General features: G+C 38.4%; 1 long non-coding RNA gene across 2 annotated transcripts; it reads left to right on the top strand.

Annotated features, from left to right (window-relative positions):
- Window positions 1-389: 389 nt before the first annotated feature.
- LOC128655527 (uncharacterized) lies at window positions 390-2880 on the top strand. Of its 2 annotated transcripts, none has more exons than XR_008401836.1 (2): window positions 390-843; window positions 2019-2880. It is a non-coding gene; the product is annotated as an uncharacterized LOC128655527 (long non-coding RNA). The 2 variants fall into 2 exon arrangements; XR_008401835.1 differs by having other exon boundaries at window positions 390-567.
- Window positions 2881-8697: the final 5817 nt, after the last annotated feature.

Raw genomic sequence — 8697 nt, forward strand, 5'->3', positions numbered from 1 at the left:
TTTTTTTTATATGTAGACGAGTAGATGAGAGGTTTTTATCATTACATCTCTCATGATTTTTTTGTTAAGCCACTTCACATCCCTGTTTCTGCCCACCACATAACACACTTTTAAATTTGGAAATATTTAAAGGTATGGTTTTAACTAATCAAAAAAGTTCTAAAAAATGAACACTAGTGTGATAAAATACAGTACATGTATTAGTATTAGATATGTTAACAGTTTTCACATTTTTTTTTTTTTTCAAATGAATCAATGCAAAAACAGGGAAATCCACCTTAAGGACACAAAAGAAGGGATAAACAGAGGTTGTCACATAGGTGGGGCGGTGCTTGTTACTGATGCTAGTTCACGACAGTTATTGCATAGTAGCTTATCCTGCAATTTTGGGTAGAGGTGGAGCCAGACTGCGTCTTCTTTGCTCTGTCTACAAAACATTTCCAGCTGGTACCATAAATACTGAACTAAACTTGAACAAACTGACAGAAAGGATCAGCTGCTACCGTACTCACCTCAAAAACCTGACCTGGGTCACCTGTTGTCGTGTTTCCTTTACTACATTCAAAGGTGTGTCAGCCGTGCTGTATTTATTTGCCTAAATCCATGTAGGGGGAGAAAACTGACATCAAAATTACCCATATTTTTGTTATTTGGAATCTATTTTTTTTGTGAGGATGCCAAATATTTCAGAGAACATGTACTATAATCAGAACTTTCTTTGTTCAAGAGACACTTTCTTTTTTTTTTAACTTCAGTTCATTGTTTTTGTGAAGAAAGAATATTCTTATCAGCAACAGATTTAAATACACAGTGTTTGTTATCATTACTCACTGTAGGAAAATGGTAAATTACGCAGCTGCTATGCACTGTCAACTGTCACCTAAAACAAGCATGTTATATGAGCTGTCGTTTCTGTAATTACAAAATGTAAGGGCTGGATTACAAGTGGAGCGCTAAATTATCGTGCTCCATCAAACGGGCATTAACCAGCCATCACAAGTGGCTGGTTTGTGGTAGCAATTAGCAATCCGAATATTAACCAGAGATCCGATCTCAGTTTAATTTTCTTAAAGTGCCCCAAATATCCTTAAAATAGAGAGCATTCTAGTTTTTTTTATTTAAAAAAACAACTGCTCTAGGCAGATTTGGGGCTTTAAAGTTGGTAGGAGTGGGGTGTTAGAAAAAAATGTCACTGAAAAGTGCCTTTACTTTGCAGTCTATGGGAACTGTGTGTTCCCATTGACCGCAATGTAAATATATATGTATATGAATATATACACATACTAACACATAAATATATACACATACTAACACATAAATATATATGTATATGAATATATACACATACTAACACATAAATATATATGTATATAAATATATACACATACTATCACATAAATATATATGTATATGACTATATACACATACTAACACATAAATATATATGTATATGAATATATACACATATTAACACATAAATATACATGTATATATTCATATACATATATATTTAAATATGTTGCCCATCGCTGCGCTACTTACCGCCTTCGCTGCACAAGGTTCTGATGCTGTCTTTATGGAAGTGCGCTCTCGTGAACGAAATGCTTCCTAGAAATGTGAACGCGACCTCCATGTTCGCAATGTGATTATCTTGTAATACCAGTGCACATTACGCTTGCACGCTAGCGAAATTTAGCACTCCACTTGTAATCTAGCCCTAAATTGTGCAAGTGGAAATAATGGCATTATACCTCTACATTTAGTTACTAAAAAAAATATACTATGTTTTGATTCTTCTAAAATAAGTATATTAAATTGTATTATAGTATAAAAAATAATCTTCTTGTGCAGAATAACAGGGTTAACAATGATTGGATTTCATCAATATTTCAATATAAAGGGGCACGAAACCAAATAGTTTTCTTTCATAATTCAAATAAAGCATACATTTTTATACAACTTTCCAAATTACTTCTATTAATAATCTTGCTTCATTTTCTTGATATTCTTTGTTGAAGGGGGAGCAATGCACTACTGGGAGCTAGCTGGGCACATTGGTAAACCAATGGCAAGAGGCATATATGCGAAAGAGATTAAACTTCTTGCGCTATAAATCCAACAGCAAGGACTATATTGGAAAAGAGATTAAACTTCTTGCGCTATAAATCCAACAGCAAGGTACTATATTGGAAAAGAGATTAAACTTCTTGCACTATAAATCCAACAGCAAGGCTCTGCTAAGAGCTGAAACGTTGCCGGAACTACTTTCTTCACACTATTGTGACTCACTAAGGACACCGTACTCCAGGAAACACTGAAGCAACAAATGGACATCACACAGCTGAGGGTGGAATTCCAGAGGGTGCAGGGGAGAGGAGCTCGGCGGCTTTCTTCCCATCACACACAGAGGGTTCCCAGAGCTGTTTTATGCTGGCGGTATAACCGCTACACTGGATTACAAAAACACTTGGAGCTTCTGAACAAATTAAGGTACTGTTTCTCCACGGCTATAACCTGCGCAGGATTGCCGTTTTACACCAATCCTAAAACTTTGAAATTGAATTGAGAATCATTGTTGCAGCTCATTGTTATTTTGCTTAAATAACCAGGATTCGTTTTCTCTCATTAGTACTGCTTTTTTGATTCCTTAACCCTGTCTGCAGCAGAGGCTAAGTATTTTGAAGTGTCTTTAGAGGTCTTCTCTCTACATTGATAGGTCACTTATAGAGAATTACTCATTTTATATAAACAAGTTTTTATACATTTATTTATGTACATTTAGTATTGCCTTTTTATATTTATCTCATTGTATGAATTATTTCGCTTACAACTCTTTTAATACATTTAGTAAAGTCTAATTAAATTATATTTTAACATTCATTTCAATTGGCTGTTGTTTTTTTCTTGATCATTTACCTATCATTTGTTAAAAGATTTTTTTCATATGTATTAGGACATAATCAACTCATATTTTTTTGACTTGCCCTTTAAGGCGCCCACAGTACTTGTTTTTTCACTTCAAGAGGCATATATGAGCAGCCACCAAGCAGCTAGCTCCCAGTTCCTACACCTACCTAGTCATGCTTTTTAAAATACCAAGTCAACTAAACAAATTAGATAACATAAGTAAATTGTATGCTCTAGCTGAATCATGAAGGGATACACAAACACACACACACAAACACACACACAGTATATAAATTTGTATGCAGATATATTGTATGCAGTTCCCTTTTAAATTTATTTTCTTCCCTAATTCTAATATATTAGGGATATTGTAAAAGTTTTAATATGGAGTTGGCCTCTTCTTTTTGGCTATAACAGCTGCAACTCTTCTAGAAGGCTTTCTACAAGATCTTGGATTTTGTCTGTGGTAATTTGTGCTCATTTAGCCAAAGGAGCATTTTTGAGGTCAGGCACTGATGTTGGAAGAGAAGATCTGCTCAAAATCAGATTCCAATTTATTTTAAAGGTGTTCAATGGGATTGAGGCTGTGTGCAGGCCATTCAAAGTCCTCCACACTAAACTTATCAAATCATGTCTTCAAGGACCTTGCTTTGTGCATTAGTGCACAGTAATGCTGGAACAGGACATTACCTTTCCAAAACTGTCGACACAAAGTTGAAAGCACTCAATTATTTTAAATGGTTTTTGTATCCTGTAGCATTAAGATGACCTTTCAAAGGAACGTAGGGAACTAACATTAAAAACAGCCCCAGACCATTATCCCTCCTCTTCCAAACTTTACAGTGGGCAATATGCATTCTGGTAGGTAGCCTTCTTTTGGCATCTGCCACGCCCTGTTTCTTCCATTGGACTGCCAGATCGTGGAGCCTGATTTATCACTCCAGAGAACACATTTTTACTGCTCCAAAGTCAAGAGGCAAATTACTTTACACCACCCCAGTTAACGTTTGGTCTTGTTCACATTCATGCTCCAGACATAATTCTTGTGTTGATGTTGCTTTCAGAGGGAGTTTAGGACTTTGTAATGAGGGATTCATCATGCAACAGATGATGGGCAATTTTACACGCTAATCCCTTCGGCACTTGGTGGCCCTGCTGTGTAAGTTTGTGAGGTATACCCCTTCATGGCTGGGCTGTTGGTGCTCCTAGATGCTTCTATCTCACAATAATATCACTTAGAGATAACCAGGGTATATCTAGTAGGGCAGACATTTTACAAACTAATTATGCCAGTTCCACATTTAAAGTCACTGACCTCCTTTGAATGACTCATTGTACTGATGTTTGTCTTTGGATATTTTATGGCTATGTGCTGGACTTTATGCACCTGTCAGCAAAATAACTCATTAATTAGTAGTGGTGTCCACATATTTTTGGCAATATAGTGTACATATTTCAAAAAATACTTTTTCTTTTTAATGACACGATGAGTCCACGGATCATCTTAATTACTTATGGGATATTCACCTCCTGGTCAGCAGGAGGCGGCAAAGAGCACTACAGCAAAGCTGTTAAATATCACCTCCCTTCACTCCCAACCCAGTCATTCTCTTTGCCTACGTTAGTGATAGAAATGTGGTAAAGTGAGGTGTTAGAAAAGATTCTTCAATCAAGAGTTTATTATTTTTAAAGTAGTCTATGTGAGGGAGAGGACCTCTCAAACCTGCTGAGCTGCACTGCTGTCGGGCAGATTTTAAAGGTAAGTGCTAACTTTTTATTCTGGGTCTGGGAGATCTCAGAGGAAGTGGAACACTTTATTGGGACATAATTCCACTCCTATCTATATAAAGGGGGGGGGGATCCTATGACAGCACGTTGTTAGCAGGCACTGGGGCTGAGGAGGCTAGAAGGTGGCGTTTACTCTGGGGGTCTCAATCACTTGGGCTGAGCAAAAATAAAAGGGACTCAGGAGGAGGTGTTTTGTTTGGGTCACACATATGGGCTATAGTGCTATCTAACATGCAGCAGCACAATTTGTCCCCAAGTTCGCAACAGGGTTTGCAAAAAGGGTTCAGTTAGCTCCCGGTGGCCTATCTCTAATACATAATAATGGCGACCAGGAGATTGTTGGTTGTTACGCCGATGATGGCTAATATCCAATCATTGTCCAGTCAAGGTTGCAAACTATTGTATAGCAATGTCACTGCAGCTGTGCACATTTAGGGCTCATGTTACCCAAGGTATTGAACAAAAAAAATCTTATTTGGCACATATGTTTCTTACTGCTGAGAAGTGTTTGTCACTGTTCTCCGTGTGTCTGACTGACGATAAACACCTTCCTGTTAGTCACATAAAGAACAGAGCTTGACCCTATGGTCAACTAAGTGAATGAAAAATAAGCTGCTGAAAGACGCTAGATTACATTCAATATTCATACAGACTCAGCATCTGAGAGTGGAAATGGCACAATATAGGTGTGAGAGAATGAATTGATGACTTGAGGAGAGTTAAAGACTTGAAACACAAATTTTTATTTAATGATTTAGATAGACCATAGACTTCTAAACAACTCTCCAGTTTACTTCTATTATCAAATTTATTTTATTCTCTTGGTATCATTTGTTAAAGGAGTAGCAATGCACTACTTGGAGCTAGCTGAACACATTGGGTGAGCCAATGACAAAAGGCACATATGTGCATCCACCAAATAGAAGCTAGCTCCCAGTAGTTTATTACTGCCACTGAGCCTACCTAGATATGCTTTAAAAAATGATACCAAGAGAACAAAGCAAATAAAATAGAAGTAAGATAGAAAGTTGTTTAACATTGCATTCTCTATCTGAATCAAGAAAGTTTAATCTTGACATTACTATGCCTTTAAAAACCTGTTAACCACGCATGACAACACATTGTATTCATCCACACGGGTTAAGTGCTGATGACAACCACGTGCTGTCATCTGGGGGGTGCTTTCAGAGCTTATCGTGCCACTCCTGCACTTACCTTAAAATCCCTGGTGGTCTAGAGGGGAATCTGGGGATGCTGGTGATGTCACCACACCCATGCATGGGGGCATCACCAGGCTTCAGAAATTAAGAAGTAAAAGGCAGCTCCATAAGACTGAAGGGAGCTGGATGGAGGGGTAGGTATTTTAACCTACCGATCTCTGCTCCCTTAAGTCATAGAAGCCCTCAAGACCCACCTTTTGAAAGGAAATTGCCTGTTTGGGGGTTAAATGTCAAAGAACACATACATAAAAATAAAATTAAAAAAGACAACACTTCCCCAAACTGTTTACAGGCTGCGGGTTTCTATGTACTTATAACAGATCATCAAAAAGGCCTAGAGACTACCATGGCCACTTGTATTACCACCTAGAAGCCCCTCTTTAAAATAAGGTCCATATACATTTGTTTTTCATAGCCAGGTGAAAATAAAATTAAAATAAATAAATATGAAGGTAGGACACTAGTTAGAGGGGGAGGGTTAGAGAGCTGTTTGGAAGGGATCTGGGAGGTTGGAGGGTAAGGGGGGATCCTACACTGCAGAAAATAGAAGAAAAAAAAACGCCTTAAAACTTAATATTGGCAGACTGCCAGTACTTAAGATGGTGGTGACCAGTGGAGGGTGAGGGAGGCAAGAGAGCTATTTGGGAGGGATCAGGTAGGGATAAGTGGGGGGGGTCAAGTCGGAGGGTAATCTCTACACTAAAGCTAAATTTAATCTTACAAGCTACATAATTAACCCATTTACTGCCGGGAATAATAGAAGTAACTATCTTTTCTCTTGTTAAGTGTATTCAGTCCACGGGTCATCCATTACTTATGGGATATATTCCCTTCCCAACAGGAAGTTGCAAGAGGATCACCCAAGCAGAGCTGCTATATAGCTCCTCCCCTCACATGTCATATCCAGTCATTCTCTTGCAACTCTCAACATAGTAGGAAGGTCGTGAGAGGAGTGTGGAGTTTTTTATACTTAATTATTTCTTCAATCAAAAGTTTGTTATTTTAAATGGCACCGGAGTGTGCTGTTTTTCTCTCAGGCAGTATTTAGAAGAATCTGCCTGCGTTTTCTATGATCTTAGCAGAAGTAACTAAGATCCACTGGCTGTTCTCGCACATTCTGAGGAGTGGGGTAACTTCAGAAAGGGAATAGCATGCGGGGTCCCCTGCAAATGAGGTATGTGCAGTAAAATATTTTTCTAAGGAATGGAATTGACTAAGAAAATACTGCTGATACCGATGTAATGTAAGTACAGCCTTAAATGCAGTAGTAGCGACTGGTATCAGGCTGATGAATGTATGTGCAGTAAAGTAATTTTCTAAGGAATGGAATTTGACTAGGAAAATGCTGTTAATACTGAAGTAATGTATGAGCCTTAACTGCAGTAGAAGCGACTGGTAGCAGGCTTATTAATAACACTACATAACCTTTAAAATGGATGTTTAAAAAGTTTACTGGCATGTTAATCGTTTTCGTGAGGTACTTTGGTGATAAAACTTATTGGGGCATGATTTTTTCCACATGGCTGAAGTATATTTCTGCATAGAAACAGTTAACTGAGGTTTCCCACTGTTGTAATATGAGTGGGAGGGGCCTATTTTAGCGCTTTTTTGCGCAGTTAAAATTCAGTCACAGTCTTCCTGCTTCTTCCTCCTTGATCCAGGACGTCTCTATAGAGCTCAGGGGTCTTCAAAATTCATTTTGAGGGAGGTAATCAGTCACAGCAGACCTGTGACAGTGTGTTTGACTGTGATAAAAACGTTAATTGTTAAATTGACTATCCGTTTTGGGTATTAAGGGGTTAATCATCCATTTGCCTTGTTAACTTAATACATTTACTGTGAAAATTTGGTTGCTATAACTGATTTGGTTCATTGTTATTTCAACTGTGACAGTTTTTTTGTGCTTCTTAAAGGCGCAGTAGCGTTTTTTTATATTGCTTGTAAATTTATTTGAAAGTATTTTCCAAGCTTGATAGTCTCATTGCTAGTCTGTTTAAACATGTCTGACACAGATGAATCTGTTTGTTCACTATGTTTGAAGGCCAATGTGGAGCCCCATAGAAATATGTGTACTAAATGTATTGATGTCACTTTAAATAAAAGTCAGTCTTTATCTGTAAAGAAATTATCACCAGACAACGAGGGGGAAGTTATGCCGACTAACTCTCCTCACGTGTCAGTACCTTCGCCTCCCGCTCAGGAGGCGCGTGATATTGTGGCGCCAAGTACATCAGAGAGGCCCATACAAATCACTTTGCAAGACATGGCTACTGTTATGACAGAGGTATTATCTAAATTGCCAGAATTAAGAGGCAAGCGCGATAGCTCTGGGTTAAGGACAGAGCGCGCTGATGATGTGAGAGCCATGTCCGATACTGCGTCACAATTTGCAGAACATGAGGACGGAGAGCTTCATTCTGTGGGTGACGGATCTGATCCAGGGAGACCGGATTCAGAGATTTCTAATTTTAAATTTAAGCTTGAGAACCTCCGTGTATTGCTAGGGGAGGTATTAGCGGCTCTGAATGATTGTAACACAGTTGTAATTCCAGAGAAATTATGTAGGCTGGATAGATACTATGCGGTGCCGGTGTGTACTGACGTTTTTCCTATACCTAAAAGGCTTACAGAGATTATTAGCAAGGAGTGGGATAGACCCGGTGTGCCCTTTTCCCCTCCTCCTATATTTAGGAAAATGTTTCCAATAGACGCCACCACACGAGACTTATGGCAGAGGGTCCCTAAGGTGGAGGGAGCAGTTTCTACTTTAGCTAAGCGTACC

This window comes from Bombina bombina, chromosome 4 (genome assembly GCF_027579735.1).
Source record: "Bombina bombina isolate aBomBom1 chromosome 4, aBomBom1.pri, whole genome shotgun sequence".
Lineage (NCBI taxonomy): Eukaryota > Metazoa > Chordata > Amphibia > Anura > Bombinatoridae > Bombina > Bombina bombina.